Raw genomic sequence first — 17,735 nt, 5'->3', positions numbered from 1 at the left:
CTTGAAGATCCTATATTTGAGACCTTTACTTTTAGTGAAAATGATGATATTATATCTTCGGGTTTAGATAATCGTTATAGAGATGGCTATGACACAGGTTATAATTATCCTTATGAAACTTGTCATAGTTATGATGGGATTGCCAAAAACAATTCCCTTAGTATGCAACTTGTTTACCATGTTCAAATTCTTGGTAATGATCCTGCTCCAATTACTATTAATGAGAAGAGTTTTTCATATGCCAAAAATAATGATACTTTTATGCATATGAACCATGATAAGAATGTTTTAAGTGATGGTTATATTGTGGATTTCATCAATGATGCTACTGAAAGTTATTATGAGAGAGGGAAACATGGTTATATGCATCTTAATAATATTAAGTTTCCCCTCTTTATGTTGAGAATCTTGAAGTTGCGCTTGTGTTGCCTTTCTATGCTTGTTACTTTCTGCTTTCAGTACTTGTTCCCTTACAAACTTCCTTTGCATAGGAAGCGGGTTAGACTTAAATGTGTTTCGAATTTTATTTTTGAGGCTCTCTTTTGCTTCAACTCTTATTTCTTGCGAGAGCATCATTAAAATTACTGAGCCCATCTTAATGGCTATAAAGAAAGCACTTCTTGGGAGATAACCCATGTTTTTATTTTGCTACTGTTTTGTTGTGTCTTGGAAGTTGTTATTACTGTAGCAACCTCTCCTTATCATGTTTATTTCGTTTTTGTGCCAAGTAAAGTCTCTAATAGAAAGTTGATGCTAGATTTGGATTTCTGCGCAGAAACAGATTTTTAGTTGTCACGAATTTGCCTTTTTCTCTCTCTAGAAGAATCTAAAAATTCTGCAAAAATTCAAGCGTGATCCTCAGATATGTACGCAAGTTTCATTAGTTTTGAGTTTTCTGATCTGAGCGAGTTAAGTTCATCGAAAAAATTCTTACGGACTGTTCTGTTTTGACAGATTCTGCCTTTTATTTCGCATTGCCTCTTTTACTGTGTTCGAGTGGATTTCTTTGCTCTATTAAATTTCAGTAGCCTTGGGTAATATCCAGAAGTGTTGGGAATGATTGTGTCTTTGCTGAACATGTGAATTTTTGATTATGCACTAACCCGCTAATAAGATTACTTCGAGTTTGGTGTGAAGAAAGTTTTCAAGGGTCAAGAGAGAAGGGTGATATAATGTGATCAAGAAGAGTGAAGAGCCTAAGCTTGGGCATGCCCCCGTGGTTCATACCTGAATATTTCAAAAAGACTCAAGCGTCTAAGCTTGGGGATGCCCAAGGCATCCCCTTCTTCATCAACAACTTATCAGGTCATCGCTAGTGAAACTATATTTTAATTCCGTCTCATCTTATGCACTTTACTTGGAGCGTCTGTGTGCTTTTATTTTCGTTTGTTATTTAAGTTTTCTTAATAAATTGGATCCTAACATGCTTGTGTGGGAGAGAGACACGCTCCGCTTTTTCATTTGAACACTTGTGTTCTTCATTTTACTTTAATGTTCATGGCGAAAGTTGAAAGTCGCTTCATTGATTGCTATTTGGTTGGAAACAGAAAATGCTTCATGTGGTAATTGGTATAGTGTCTTGAATAATTTCATACTTGGCAATTGTTTTGAGCTCTCAAGTAGATCATGTTTAAGCTCTTACATCATGTAGTTTAAATCTATTAGTGGAGAACTACCGTAGAGCTTGTTGAAATTTGGATTGCATGATTGATCTCTCTAAGGTCTAGATATTTTCTGGTAAAAGTGTTTGAACAACAAGGAAGACAGTGTAGAGTCTTATAATGCTTGCAATATGTTCTTGTGTAAGTTTTTGCTGTACCGGTTCATACTTGTGTTTGCTTCAAACAACCTCGCTAGCCAAAGCCTTGTACTGAGAGGGAATGCTTCTCGTGCATCCAAAACCTTGAGCCAAAACTTATGCCATTTGTGTCCACCATAACTACCTACTATGTGGTATTTTTCTGCCATTCCAAAGTAAATTGCTTGCGTGCTACCTTTAAAAATTTCATTCCTTGCCTTTACAATACATAGCTCATGGGAAAGTAGGCTAAAAAACTATTGTGGTAATGAATATGTTGAGTGGTAACCATGTTTCTGGGACGCCATCAACTTGTCACACCATTGTTGAATATCATGTGAGTTGCTATGCATGTTCGGCTTGTCTGAAGTAAGGGAGATTTCTCATGATTAAATGGTTTGAGTATGCATATTGTTAGAGAAGAACATTGGGCCGCTAACCAAAGCCATGTATCATGGTGGAAGTTTCAGCTTGGACATTAATCCTCAGAATCTAGCTCTTATGAGAATATTATTTGTTGTTGAATGCTTAAAGCATTAAAAAGAGGAGTCCATTATCTGTTTTCTATGTTGTCCCGGTATGGATATCCTCAAGTTGAGATCTATCAAAATCGAGAAATCAAATGCGATTTATCTCCTTGGACCTTTGTACAGGTGACATAGAGGTACCCCTTTGTGACACTTGGTTGAAACATATGTAATGCAATGAAAATTCATGGAAATCCGAGCTAACTAGGACAAGGTGCGGGCACTATTGGTATTAGATGCATGAGGATTGCAACTTATAGGAGGTTTTATGCATAACACATATGAATTATTACTACCGTTGACAAAATTGTTTCCATGTTTTCAAAATAAAAAGCTCTAGCACATGAGTAATCCCTACTTCCCTCTACGAAGGGCCTTTCTTTTACTTTATGTTGAGTCAGTTTACCTACTTCTTTCTATCTTAGAAGCAAACACTTGTGTCAACTGTGTGCGTTGATTCTTACATTCTTACTTATTGCACTTATTATATTACTTTGTGTTGACAATTATCCATGAGATATACATGTTGAAAGTTGAAAGCAATTGCTGAAACTTAATCATCCTTTGTGTTGCTTCAATGCCTTCTACTTTGAATCTATTGCTTTATGAGTTAACTCTTATGCAATACTTTTTGATGCTTGTCTTGAAAGTACTATTCATGAAAAGTTTTTGCTATATGATTCAGTTGTTTAGTCATTATCTTTTTGTTAGAAAAACTATATACCATTGCTTTGAATCACTTCATTCATCTCATATGCTTTACAATAGTGTTGATCAAGATTATGTTGGTAGCATGTCACTTCAGAAATTATTCTTTTTATCGTTTACCTACTCGAGGGCGAGTAGGAACTAAGCTTGGGGATGCTTGATACGTCTCCAACGTATCTATAATTTCTTATGTTCCATGCTAGTTTTATGACAATATCTACATGTTTTGCTCACACTTTATATCATTTTTATGCATTTTCCGGGACTAACCTATTAACAAGATGCCGAAGCGCCAGTTCTGTTTTCTGCTGTTTTTGGTTTCAGAAATTCTACACAGGAAATATTCTCGGAATTGGACCCCACGAAGACAAAAGCCAATATTTTAGCGAGACGGACCCAGAGAGCCAGAGAAGGGCCAAAGGGGGGCCAAGGGGCCTCCACACCATAGGGGGCGCGGGTGACCCCCTGGCCGCGCCCAGATATGGGGTGGGGCCCTCGGGACCCCTCCGACGCCGCCCTTTCGCCTATATAATCCTCCAGATGCAAAAACCCTAAATCAATCAGTCATATTCCACGAAGAGTTACGTAGCCTCCGCCATCACGAAGCCAAGTTCGGGGGACATAAGTCTCTGTTCCGGCACGCCGCCGGGACGGGGAATTGCCCCCGGAATCCATCTCCATCGACACCACCGCCATCTTCATCGCCATTGCTGTCTCCCATGATGAGGAGGGAGTAGTTCTCCCCCGAGGCTGAGGGCTCTACCGTAGCTATGTGGTTCAATCTCTCTCTCTTATGATGTGATCTTTATGCGATCATAGGCTTTACAATCTAGATGTCATATGCTACTCAAGTGTTTTATTATGTGAACTTTGGGGTTATTGTGACCTCGGTGTAACGGTACAGTGTGTGCGCCATGTGTAACTCCCTTATGAATTGTAGTGTGTTAGCACCTCCTATGAATGCTCACGGCGACAGTGTGGGGTGTTTATTAGTACTTGGGAATACGCCTTTGAGGTGTGCTTTTGCACACTTGCCCAATGAATTTGAGTTCTTTATCCAACAAGAGAGTGTTTTCAGAGTAGTATGATGAAGTGCTTATATTTATATTCAATTATGATTGCAATGTTGAGAGTGTCCACTAGTGAAAGTATGATCCCTAGGCCTTGTTTCCAAATACTGCAAACACCGCTTATTTACTGTTTTACTGCATCTTTATTTCCTGTAATATTTATTTCAGATCGCAATTACCGTTTACCACCATCTATACCACCTGCGTTTTAATATCTCATCGCCGAACTAGTGCACCTATACATCTGACAAGTGTATTAGGTGTGTTGGGGACACAAGAGACTTCTTGTATCTTAATTGCAGGATTGCTTGAGAGAAATATCTTTGACCTCTACCTCCCTGAGTTCGATAAACCTTGGGTGATCCACTTAAGGGAAACTTGCTGCTGTTATACAAACCTCTGCTCTTAGAGGCCCAACACTGTCTACAGGAATAGAAGCGTGCGTAGACATCAGAGTCGTCCGCTAGACATGAACTAATTAACTAAATACATGAACTAATTATAAACTAACTAACTAAATACATGAACTAATTATAAACTAACTATACTAAATACATATACTAATTAACTATAAACTATACTAAATACATATACTAACTAAGTAAATAAATATACTAAATTACGAACTAAATCCATACACCAAATACATATACTAAAAAACCGTAAATACATATACTAAACATTTTTCCGAACTAAAAATAACACAAAAAAGGTCATGACGTCAGCGCGACGTCATGGTGGCCATGGCCGGCCAGGTCGAGCACGGCCTCGACGATTGGCGCCTCCAGAGCCTGCGCGGGCGAGCGCGTTGAACGGCGGCATCCCCACGAGCCAAAAAAGGGCGGCGCCGCCCTCCAATGGTCGCCGGAGGAGCGTCAGCGACGGTCGCCGCGGCCGGTGCTTGCAGGCACACATCGGCCGGCGGCTACAGGGCAAGGGAGACTAATTAAATGCTACCAGGAGGACGACCAGCTCACCACGGTGGCGAAGAGCTTGACGGCGAGGCGTGGGGAGGCCGGGAACGCCGGCGAACGGCGGAGGCTGGCGGCGCAGCACCGCCCGATTCGCGCGAAGGAGGGCTCGAGGAGGAGGAGAACGCGTCGGAGGCGGACGGGGGCGACGAGGCGACGCGTCGGAGGAGCTTGAGGAGGCAAACGCCGGCGAACGGCAGTGGCGTATTTGGGCAGCCTGGCGGCGCTCGTCTAGGGTTTGGCCTCCAGTAGTGTCGCGGGTCGTGTGTCAGCCCGCGACGCGCAAAGTTTTTATACGGCACCCCCTTTTATCACGGGCTGTGGCACGACCCGCGACAAAAGGGGGTGGTGGCTGATCCGCGGCATCTGCATCCAACGGCTCCGACCGTTTGAATCCAATGGCCTGGAGCCGTTGGACGCGGATCAGCCCTGGAGCCGTTTTCCTTTTCTTTTTTATAAATAAACCCTTATTTATCTATTTTAACTTAATAAAAACTATTATTTCAATAACTTTTAAATGATAACTCAAATAAAAAAGTTTTATATATGAAAATTGATCAGAAAAATCCAATGAACATGAATATGACATCCATATAACTATTTGCATCTCGCATCATATCAAACATTGATAGTCGTGTATGTTTCACCCCTAATGATATGCGGAGTGACACCGAGTAAGGTTTCCCCGTGCCACGTGTCGCCGCCGCTTCCACGTGCCTCGCCCCGTCGCTGCCGGCGTGCGACGTGTGTAGCCGTGGCTTACACGTGCCATGGCCCGCGTGCGTTATATAGAGCGACGCGTGCGGGCGCAACCACACGTCGCCACTGCCTCCGCTCATTCATCTCCGGGATGCCTCCACGTCGTCGAGGGTCGTCCGATTTCCGTGGCGTTCGAGTGCGTCGGAGCGGTAGGTTCTACACTGAGATACGCGCCGGTGGCTTCCGCCTCACCCTCGGCACGTACAACACGCCGGAGCTGGCGGCGCGCGCTTACGACGTGGCGGCGTGGCGCTTTCGGCGGCCACGGCGCGACATGAACTTCCCGGATGTTGAATCGCTAGAGGAGGCGGAGTTCCTCGCGCCAGCGCCGTGCCTCGTCGACGACGAGGACCGTCGCCGGCACCGCCAGTTGCAGCGCAGGATCGCCATCGCCGAGCACGACGAGCAGTTGATGCGCCAGTGGAGGGCACAGTTCCCCAACGACGTCGACAACACCGACGCGTTCTTCGCTGACCTTAGGGCACAACGCAGGTCCAAGAGGCGCCACCGTCCGGCAGTCGCTGAGTTCGAGCTCGAGAACCCGAATACAACTTGGACCGAAAACGACCCTCGGTGGGATGACATTTGGACGGAGACAACCTCCGACGACGAGTAGAGACTAGACTAGTCATTTATCTAATTTATTGTAATTTCAATAAAGTTGTTGTCGGTTCTATTAGTTTAAATTTAGTTTATAAAGTCGTTGTCGGTTGTTTTTGTTCAATGAAGTGGTTGACACGAAATTTTATTACGATTGAACTGGAATTAAAGTACAGAGCTCAACTGAAAATTAAGATACATGGCCAGATTCGAATGTTGGAGCCATTCAGTCATAGTCGTGCCTAGCCCTATAATAGTCACCACTGTAGTCATCATAGTCGCTGACATCATCATCGCTAGCATCGGGGTCGCGGTTGTCGAACCTCGGCGGGTGAGCACGCGTGGGCTGGGATTGAGGGTAGCGCAGGCGGGGGCCACGATAGGCCATGACGCTCTGGAGAGTCCGGCCACGCCACCACAGCCGACGGCCGGCCTCGTTGAAGTTCGAAGGAGGCGGGCCGTCCTCCTCGTACCTGGCAACCGCCCTCTCACGCCGATTGATGAAGAAGCTGTCCCAAGTCAGGTTGTAGTCGGGATGCCACTGCGGATTCCTCCGCTGCTCAGGCGTGAGCTCGAAATAGTAGTGGTTCGTGATGGCCATCTCGCGTGGCACACCTAGAGGGATAGGAGGGACCGGTACGCCTCCGATGCTCAGCAACCAGCTGGTCGGGACGCGGTAGCCTGGAGGGCAGGGGTAGTTCGAGGCGCAAAGTGCCTCCGCCTCCCGGGGTGTTAGACATACGATGGAAGCCATGGGAGAGAGTGATGAGGTTTGCAGATATGAGTCTAGATGTGATATGGAAATGGAGGCCAAGCCTACATATATATACTAAAAAAATGGCGGGAAGACGGAGGCGGGAACGCGGGAAGAAAATAGGCGGGAACGCAGTAGCGCGGGAAACTTTCATCCCGGGTGGAGGCTCAAACCGGGACAAAAGATAGGGGGCCTTAACTGGGGGAGGCTTATCTAAGAGGGCCTTATCTGGGGGGACCTTTTGTCACGGCTGGTGGGTGCAACCGGGACTAAAGCTGTCGGCAGGATAAGGATGTGCCAGTAACCTTTTGTCACGGTTGATGGGTGCAATCAGGACTAAAGCTGTCGGCAAGATAAGGACGCGTGGGTGGACGCACTGCTCGATGAGATAAAGCATGTAGCGCACGACGCCCTATCGAAGTAACAAGACAAAGTAGAAGCGGTGCCGTGCCTATAAAAGGAGCATCGATACGCCTTGCCAAGCAGATCAACAAGCCAAGCAGAGTTTCATTCCCATGCATGAAGGAAAGGGTTGGGAAATCTCCCGTGGCGCAGCTTCTCGAAGATGTCGTTGTTGCACACGCCCTACGGCATGTTCGGAAGCTGCTCCTCGGAAAAATTTCCCTGCAAGCCCATGAAAGACTCCATCTCCTCTAACAGTGTTGGGGAAAGGGTTCTCATTATTACATAAATGTAGAGATTGTCCTGGGAACTATATATGAAGAATACATTATTACATCGCCATCTACTGCTGTGATCTTCTACGCCGTAGCCATGGAGAATCTTCATCATTTAGCAAGATGCTTGGGTCAATTTTCACCGTGAAGGGCAGAATTTCTTTAAACTTATTGTAATCTTCTGACATGTCTGTCTTGTCATCCACTCCCACGATGTTTCTTTTGCCCGAAAGAACTATGTGGCGCTTTGGCTTCTCGAAGCTGACAAGACATTCGACCACATCTTCCTGTAATCCTGACAAAGTTTCTGGATCCATTACCTTCTGAGAAATTGCGTTGAGGAATGCACATATCTTCACAATGGCTAGTCGAACATTTTACGGTAGCAGTCCCCTCAATGCAAACGGAAGCAATTGTGTCATAAGCACGTGGCGGTCATGGGACTTCGGGTTACGGAATTTTTTCTCCTTCATATTTACTATTCCCTTTATATTCGACGAGAAACCGGACGGAACCTTGATACTGAATAGGGCTTCAAAAAGATCTCCTTCTCTTATTTGGTAAGAGCCTAGTCGTGCAGCCCTACAAACCGCCCTGGATGATTGCCGTTTCGTCCTTTATGACGTTCCTGGTCCTCCCGTGCTTCGGTGTATCTTTTGTCTTTCCATACACGCCCGGAAAACCTAGAATATTCACACAAAGATTCTTGGTCAGGTGCATCACGTCGATTGCAGAGCAGACTTCCAGGACTTTCCAATATTCTAGCTCCCAAAAAATAGATTTCTTCTTCCACATGGGCGCGTGTCCATCAGCGTCTTTCGGAACAGGTCGACTGCCTGGACCCTTTCCAAAGATAACATTTAAATCCTTGACCATGTCAAATATATCAGCACCACTACGGGGGACAGGCTTCAGACGGCGGTGTGCCTCGCCATCGAAATGCTTGCCTTTTTTCCTTAAGGGATGCTTGCGCGGAAGGAAACGATGATTGAATGGGTACACAACTTTTCTGCTTTTTCCCAAATATTTACTTTCAGTCTCATCTAAATAGTGTGTGCATGCATTGTATCCTTTGTTCGTCTATCCTGAAATGTTACTAAGAGCAGGCCAATCATTGATGGTTACGAATAGCAACGCTCGTAGGTCAAATGCTTGCTCGGTGTGCTCATCCCACACACGTACACCTGGTTTGGCCCACAACTCCAAAAGTTCATCGACTAATGGCCTTAGGTACACATCAATGTCGTTGCCCGGTTGCTTTGGGCCTTGGATAAGCACTGGCATCATAATGAACTTCCGCTTCATGCACAACCAAGGAGGAAGGTTGTAGATACATAGAGTCACGGGCCAAGTGTTGTGACTGCAGCTCTGCTCCCCAAAAGGATTCATGCCATCTGTACTTAGACCAAAGTATAAGTTCCTTGCCTCACCTGCAAAATTCGGGAACTCTCTCCCGATGTTTCTCCACTGCCGACCATCAGCGGGGTGCCTCAACATCGCGTCTTTCTTACGTGCTTCCATGTGCCATCGCAACAACTTGGCATGCTCTTTGTTTCTGAACAAACGTTTCAACCGTGGTATTATGGGAGCATACCACATCACCTTCGCAGGAACCCTCTTCCTAGGTGGCTCGCCCTCAACATCACCAGGGTCATCTTTTCTGATCTTATACCGCAATGCACCGCATATCGGGCATTTATTCAAATTCTCGTACTTCTCACCGCGGTAGAGGATAAAGTCATTAATGTATGCATGTATCTTCTGCACATCTAATCCTAGAGGGCAGACAAGCTTCTTTGCTTCATATGTACTGACGGGCAATTCGTTATTTCTTGGAAACAACTTCTTTAATATTATCATCAATTTTTCAAATCCCGAGTCAGTCACACCGACCTCTGCCTTCCATTTCAGCAATTCCAATATGCTACCCAGCTTTCTCTGCCCATCTTCACAACCTGGGTACAACAATTTGTGGTGGTCCTCTAATATCTTGTCGAACTGCAACCTCTCCTTATCTGTGCCACATTCTCTTCTTGCATCAGAAATGGCCCGACGAAGATCATCATCAACAGGATCATCTGCTGCCTGTTCTTCACCTCCTTCTTCTTCATTGTCGTCCATTGCGGTATCATCGCATTCAGAGAACATAGATCGGTACTGGTCATCGTTATCTTCTTCTTCATCGCCGTCTTCCATCATAACCCCTTCTTCTCCGTGCTTGGTCCAAACATTATAGCTGGACATGAATCCAAACCGAAGCAGGTGGCTCTTAATGTCTCTTGAGCAAGAGTAATTCTTCTCGTTCTTACATTTCAGACATGGACAGCACATAAAACCTTGCTTCGACTTGTTGGCCTCGGCCACAAGAAGGAAAGAATTCACGCCCTCTCTGAAAGCGGGAGCACATCGGTTACCGTACATCCATGGATGACTCATCTGCATCATAAGTACAATTATGTATCAGATGCAATCACCTTGCTAAAATTAGTATTGTACGGACTATGTATATACGAGAAAATAGTTGCTAACCTTTTAGGATCAAAAAGAGGAGAAATCTTATCAAATAAAATCAAGTGGCATCCCTCACAAGCATTCCATCAAACACCTCTTGTGCACATGAAGAAAAAATGAGCTAGCATACACCTCCACCTTTCACCACCAATGAAAAAAAATGTAGGGAGGTGGGGGGGGGGCTGGCTGCGTGTATATATAGGCATGACCCTTTTGTCGCGGGCCGTATTACGACCCGCGACAAAAGGGATGCCGGCAGGAGGCGCCAGAGCTCAGACCCCTTTTGTCGCGGGTTGTGATACGGCCCGCGATAAAAGGGCGCGAGAAAAGGCCCAGCTCGCTCCAAATGGTTTCGGGGTGATGTGGCCACGCCATTTGTCGCGGGTGCAGTCGCGCCCGCGACAAAAGGCTCCCACGAAAGCCCTGTTTTCCACTAGTGAGAGCAACGTGCTACGTACACCTATCGATAGCACCAGCCTACTCCAAGTAGCGTACAATACTGTTCAGCAAATAGTAGCCTGTACCGGACACTGTAGCAAATAGTGTGACAAGACTCTAGTGGTCATTACATCAGCAGTGTATGTAGGGTCTTGTGTTCCCTAGATGGCCGTTTGGGTGGCAGCGCGGACATGCGGACAGCGGCCCACGTGTCCGTTTGGGTAGCACGCTGCGTTCAATGCGCGGACGCATCGCAAATGAGAAGAAAGTTGAAAATAAATTAAAATTATAAATTTAAACGAAATTTCATTAGCATATGCCCTATTTTGGCAAATTTGTACATAACCCTATTTTGGGCAAATAAAACTACCAAAAGAAGCCCTGTATTTGGGCTTTAAAATATAAAACAAATATAAAAAACCCTCTATTAGGGTTTGGTCGAGGACGCGGTGGCCGCCGGTGCGCCGCCTAGTCCCTGTGGGCGTCGTCGGCGGCGGCGTCGACGATGTCCCCGGGTGGCGAGGTACTGTTGTGGCTCGATCGCGCCGGGGACTCCGGCCACGGAGACCACAGGGCCTCCTCCCAGGCGGAGTGCGGGTCCGGAGCCGCCCGCTGCTCCGCCGCAGCAGCCCGGAGCTGCGCCTCCTCGCTGAGGCGCTGCTCCCTCTCCTGCCAGGCGAGGCGCGTGGCCTTCTGGCGCCTCTCCTCCTCCGCGCGGCGCCTGGCCTTCTGCCGCATCTGCTCCTCGTGGCGGAGCCTGGACTCCTCCTACCGCCGCGCCGCTGCCTCCTCCGCGCGGACCTGGTCGAAGAAGGCCCAGGCCTCGGCGTCCTCGGCCGCCTGCCGGGCCTCCTCCTCCATCGCGGAGGTGCGATTGACCACTTGGATTTGCGGCCACTTCGCCTCCTCCTCCGCCGCCGACAACGCCAGAGCGGCGCGGAGGTCGGGGTCTTCTTCCGTGGACTCCGGCTTCGGCTGCAGCAGCAGCGGTGCGAGTTGCGCTAATGCCACGCCGCCCCGAGCGGCCTCTCCGATGTGGAGACCGCCGCGGTTTCCTCCGGCCCGCAGCACCGGCAGAGGACGCCGGCTGCTGCTGGCCTCACCGTCGTTGGCTCCGGCGTGAACCGTCGCTTCGGGGCCATGGCGGCGGTTGCACGTCGAGAGAGTGGAGACTGGAGTGGGGAGTGGACAGGATAGGGATAGATCCCTCCAGTCCACATTTAATAAGACACCGTGATCACCGACAGGTGGGCGCAAGGGAGACGAGCAGGCGAGCATCCCGACGCGACCGGACGCCGTGTGCCATCCGCGGCCACGCAAACCTAGCCCAGATTTGGGCCGGGTTTGCTTCGTTCCGGACACCGTGGCCATCCGCATTTGCGGTGCGTGGCCCCGTTGGGCCGCGTTTTTGTTCGGTTGGACCCATCCGGACGCGTGGGCGCGGGATGGGTCGCCGCGTTGGAGATGCCCTTACAGCCTCAGGCCTCACACGCATGGGCAGCCCCTTGGGGACTCTTTGAGCTCTCTCAGCTTCCTCTCTTAGAGCATTTCCAGCCGCGTCCCGCAAACCGTCCTCCAAACGGCTCCAGATCGAACGCTTGGGGGACATGTTTTGTTCGTGCCGCGTTTGGGGGACGTCGCTCCCCAGCCGCGTCCCCAAAACGCCGTCCCCAATCAGAAATTCAAATAGTTTGCATTCAAAAGAGATCGTTCCCGCCGAATCGTCGCGATCAGAGTAGCGGCGATCATAGTACTGGGCGCGCGATCATATTACAGACCGGTGGTGCATGCTAAATCAGAAGAAGGGGTTGGGCGACGGCAACACATCCTGAGTCGACGTAGGCCCGTCGATCACGATGAACTTTTCGCGATCTGTCCGGTGTGCATGCTCCGTCTGCTCCGTCGCCGACGCCGAGGCAGATGCCGACACAGGTGTAGCAGCAGATGATGCCGTAGACGCGTCTGCCGGCTCTTGCTCCGGGGTTGGGGTTGCTGCCGCTGCCGCTGCCTAGGCCGCCGCCGCCATTTTGGCTTCGATGTCGTCGAGGATCTGGCCTTTGAAGAAGTTGTGCGCCGCCCGCGTCCGGGGAGACATTCCTTCTGTCGACGCTCTCAGCAGGGACATGTCGTCCTTGCGTTTCTTGAGCTCCAACTTCTCGTCTTGCCTCTTGAAAAGCGCCTCCCACCTTTTGTCGGCCTTTTTGTCGCGGGAGAGCAAGGTCGAGGATACCTCGATGAGGCATTTCGTGATCGACGTCTGCGTCTTCTCGGACGATGCAGCGCCGGCCAAGGCGGCCTTAGCAGCCTTGTTGCCGATTGGACGCCCTGCCGACGTTGCGAGCAGCGTATCCAGATCAATGGCGTCTTTCCCCTTCGACGAGGACATGCGCGTCAACCGCCATTTCGCGTTCAGTTTGAGCTTGCTATAGCTATGCGTCAGCGTGACAGACTTATGCCCTTCCGAGTTCCTCCGGTACATATCCATGGCTTTGTCAAACTAACCAAAGGAAACACAATCATTTCATCGAACAAAATGTAGGCGCTGCAGATTATCTAAGAAAGAGTCGTACCATTTGGCTGATGTCGACGCCGCTCTCGCCTCTGGTCTCGATCTCGTGATGGAACCCATGGAACATGTTCACCGACGCCTGGATGATGGCCCATCGCGTCGACATTGCTTTTTTGGATCCTCTTCATTGTCACTTTGTTGTAGTCGTTGTTGATCAACTTGCGCTCATTGAACTTGGCCTTGATTCTCGCCCAATACTTCTCGTACTTTTGGTTGGCGCCGATGGTGGAGTCATGGCTCACCGCCACCCACGACTCGCACAGACATTGATCCTCCAGAGGCGTCCACTTGGGGCCTCGTGTGCTCGACGCCTTCTTCTTCTTCTTCCTCACGCCGTCCGCGTCTACCTCCACGAGATCATCCTCACCGTCACCCTCCTCGTCCTCTTCCTCGCTGCCCTCTTCGTCCTCGTCGTCGTCGTTGTTCTCCACCCCCTCCTCGTCCTCCTCCTCGTCCTCCTCCCCCTCCTCCTCCTGCTCAGCACCGGTGCCGTCGAATTCGAGCGCCCCCTGCGACCAGTGAACGGGGCGCCGTCCGGACCGGGTCCTGGCTCGCACTGGGGCGCTTGCTCGTACGCCGGGGAGTAGAAGAGGTTGTTGGGTTGAAGCTGCCATGCGGCAGTGCATCCTGGTAGCGGGGCGATAAGTTAGGCGTCACGCACCCGGGAGTGGCGGAGGGGCCGTCGTTGTAGAGCCCGAATGTCGATGGAGAGAGCACTCCTGGAACGTACACCGGAGCCGACGTACTCCATGGGCTTGCGTTGGTGAAGTAATACACCCGGCCAGCATGTGCTGGTGCGCGCGCGCCTCCAGCGCCTTCTTCTCCTACTGCGCCGCCCTCCGTCCTTTCCGCTCCGTCGTCGCCATCTTCCGGCGCAGACAATCTTGATGCCATTGATCATCGGTCCAGCCTTCCGTCTTTTTCTTTGGAGCCGGCGCCTTCCGCGGCTTCGCGAAGGGCGCCTTCGCCCCTTTCGTCTCATTGCCCGGCGGCTTCTTGGCCGCTTTCTTGGCCATCTTTTTAGGGTCTGTCGGCGGCGCCATGGATGGGGAGAGGGTAGCGGCGGCGGGTGGACGGCGGGAGGGAGAAATTAATCGGCGAGATATGAGGTGAAATGTGTTGGGAGGCCAGAAATGCGCGGCGGGATAGGCGTGATGTGGCGGGAGGGGCGCGATTTGGCGGGAGTGGGAGACGAATTTTTCCTATGCCGCTGACACGTCAGGCCCCTGTGGGGCGGGGACGGGCTCGGGGCGCCGAACATCGTATAGGGTCGCGCCGGACAAAAAAAGCTTTGGGGGACGTGGCTGGGAACATTTTTTTGTCCGGAGCGCCCCAAATCGCTTTGGGGGACGGTTTGGGGGACGCGACTGGAGATGCTCTTAGCTCACAGTAGCGTCTTGTTCCTCAGGACATACAACTCATGGAGCAACTTTGTAACACCGATATATTGTCATATGCATCATACATGCATGAGTATGGATTTACCTCCACCGCGAGGGTCCTAAACCTGGGTACATCACCGTGTGTTGTGTACCAATCCTGCATCCGGATACCGCCGTCGTCCATACAAGCCTCACTTTCCCTCTACTCAAGCCACCCCACGGCGTGGTACGACATAGTTGCAACTAACATTTTTTTCGGTTGCAAGTTTAGTGTTGCAACTTGAATTTTCTTCGGTTGCAAGTGTAGTACTTTTTCCAGGTTGCAACTAAATTTTCTATCCAGTTACAGCAAGTAGTAACTCAATTTTTTTCCGGTTAGAGATTTTTTACAATTGCAAGTTGGATTGCAACTATACGATTTTATCAGCTAGTTTTGCTAGTTCTATTCCACTTCTCATTTTCTATACGATTGTAGTGTACACACGCTACTTGATTTGGTCACGTCAATTACTGTTTCAATGTAGTACAGCGGCAGATCAATTACTATTTCCTATACACCACACCATGGCAAGTTGCAAGAGAGAGCGTATCATTAAGTCTGTGTGCAGAGGGCACATGCGCGGGCGCGTGTCGGTAGGGCTGTGCTCCGGTGTCCCCCCCTTGGCGAACGACGTTCAAGTGGTAAACGTGTGTTTGGTTCGTGACCAGAAAATATGGATGATCCCATCCCAAAAGTTGAATATTTCTGAGAAAGGCTGAACCATATGATCCGTGAATTTCATGACTAATCTCACTAGCCGCCTGAGAATCCATGGCCGTCGACGCGACTCCGACACCTGCCACCGTCGTATGTGTGGCTCCCCAGCTCAGCGGCGGCCACCATGTCACGGCGAGCGGTGGGCTTGCTTTTCCGCGTGGCTCCCCAGCTCGACATCGGCGGCCTCCAGGGAGCGGTAAGCGGCGGGCTTGATTTTCAACGTGGCTCCCTAGCTCGGCGGCGGCGGCCTCCATGGCGTGGCGAGCAACGAGCTTGCTACGTCTGCGCCACACCCAGTCGAAGAAACGGCCTCGCCAAGTATGTGCGGGTAGTGACCTTGCTAGGCACGGGTAGGCGGCCGCCCGTTAGGTCCGGCCTCCACCACAAAGGGAAAAGGAACCGTTAATTACATATTAACCGGTGTGTTAATGGCATATTTATATTTTTCTATTTATCGTTAATTAAACATATTTTATCCCATCCCATCCCGTACATGTTTGCCCATGAACCAAACACACATGTTAAGTCAATCCACGAAGGGGTATCAGCAGATCCTAGCCGTTTAAATAGAACAAAGTTTAAAGAGGGGGGGACACCGGAGCAATAGCCGTGTCGGTATTAATTGGTCGTTATTGGTCGATGGCTTGTACACGCGCGGGAGAAACAAATGATTGCTCTCTCAGTTAACTTAGAGTAAGACAGACCCAAAGAAAAAAGGCAGAGTAAAAGATAACAATACATATAGGACTAAAATATATTCGGCTCGGTAAAAAGCTTCTACCTAAGAAATATCCACGTTTCCTCATGGACGTATTCAAGAAATCAAAAGTATGGTACCACCAAAACATCTTATTTCGAGTAAAATAGTCAACAATCATGTAAAATGACGTACAATTGACCGAAGACCAGAAATCTAGCCGGCGAATGCTTGTCTATATAAGAGAGACCTAGCATAATTGTGTATGACCATCTACAACTCAGAATCCACAGAACAAACAGAACAACTGCAGCTCAGCTCATATAGAGAGGCCGCATCCATGAATTTGTTTCGGGAGGACTTAGCAAGCAGGGTTGCAAAGGCCGAAGAAGCAGTAAATAGAGTTGTTGGCAGCTGTATTGTGGCACGTCTCCATGCTGAAAGAGTAGTGACTACTGATGTCAGTAATGTTCATGTCGCAGGTCGCAATGCAGCAGCATCGGCAGCTCGAGACGCTTCGGTCCGCTGTTTGGCTGCATCATCGGCAGCTCTAAAAGTTGCAGCCGACTGTGAAGCAGTAGCAGAAGCTTCAGGAGCTCAACGAGCTCGAGAAGCCGCTGCTCTCTGTGCTGCGGATGGTGCTGCTGCAGCATCTCACGCAGCAAATGCTTTTGCTGATAGCTGTGTTACCGCATGTGCCGATGCAGTAGCACTAACGGCGGCTGCCCGAGAAGCTGCCGCTCGCTGTGTTCTGGCACGTGATGATGCGGTAACAGCAGCCTTTGGTGGTTCGAAAGACTCGTATGCGGTTTGCTGTGGCAATAGCAACACAGGCAGCACACCGCAAGGCATCTCGAGAAGCATCTCAAGGCCATAAGAAAGCACGTAAAGATGCAGCCGCAGCAGCGTTGGCGGCTCGAGAAGCCGCGGTTCGCTGCGCTGCGGCAAGTCGTGGTGCTTTATCAGCGGCGGTGGCGGCTCGAGAAGCTTCTTCCTGCTGTGATGCGGTGGGTGGTGATTTAGCAGCGGCGGCAGCGGCAAAGGCTCGAGAAGCTGCTGACCGTTGTGTTGCTGATGGTGCCGATGCTGCTGACCCTGTGGTGCCGCGTGCTGATGCGGCAGCGGTGGAAGCTAGAGAAGCTGCTATCAGTTGTGATGCGGCACTTGCCGATCCAGTAGCAGATGCTGATATAGAGTTTGTAGACAAGATGCGTGGTTGGCTAATGACAGTGGCAACCCTCTTTGTTGGCATCGTATATCAGGCAACCGTGAATCCACCAGCCGGGATGTCCTTTGACAGTTGTCTCCAATCAACAGATGAGGAGTTTGGTGCTCCAACTCCTGCAGCAACTGCGGACAATGGTCTGCCGCCGGCGTGTCTATACCTCGGTCTCAACATGGTGACTATGGTAATAGGACTCACAATGCTGGTAGTGCTACTAACAATGAAAAAAGGCAAGTCTGGATTAACGCTTTTTTACATAAAATTTATGGTGGTAGCACTCGCCTTCGGCGTT

The sequence above is a fragment of the Lolium rigidum genome, chromosome 2 (genome assembly GCF_022539505.1).
Source record: "Lolium rigidum isolate FL_2022 chromosome 2, APGP_CSIRO_Lrig_0.1, whole genome shotgun sequence".
Classification (NCBI taxonomy): domain Eukaryota; kingdom Viridiplantae; phylum Streptophyta; class Magnoliopsida; order Poales; family Poaceae; genus Lolium; species Lolium rigidum.
The sequence above is the reverse complement of the archived record's forward strand: the minus strand, read 5'-3'. Positions refer to the sequence as shown.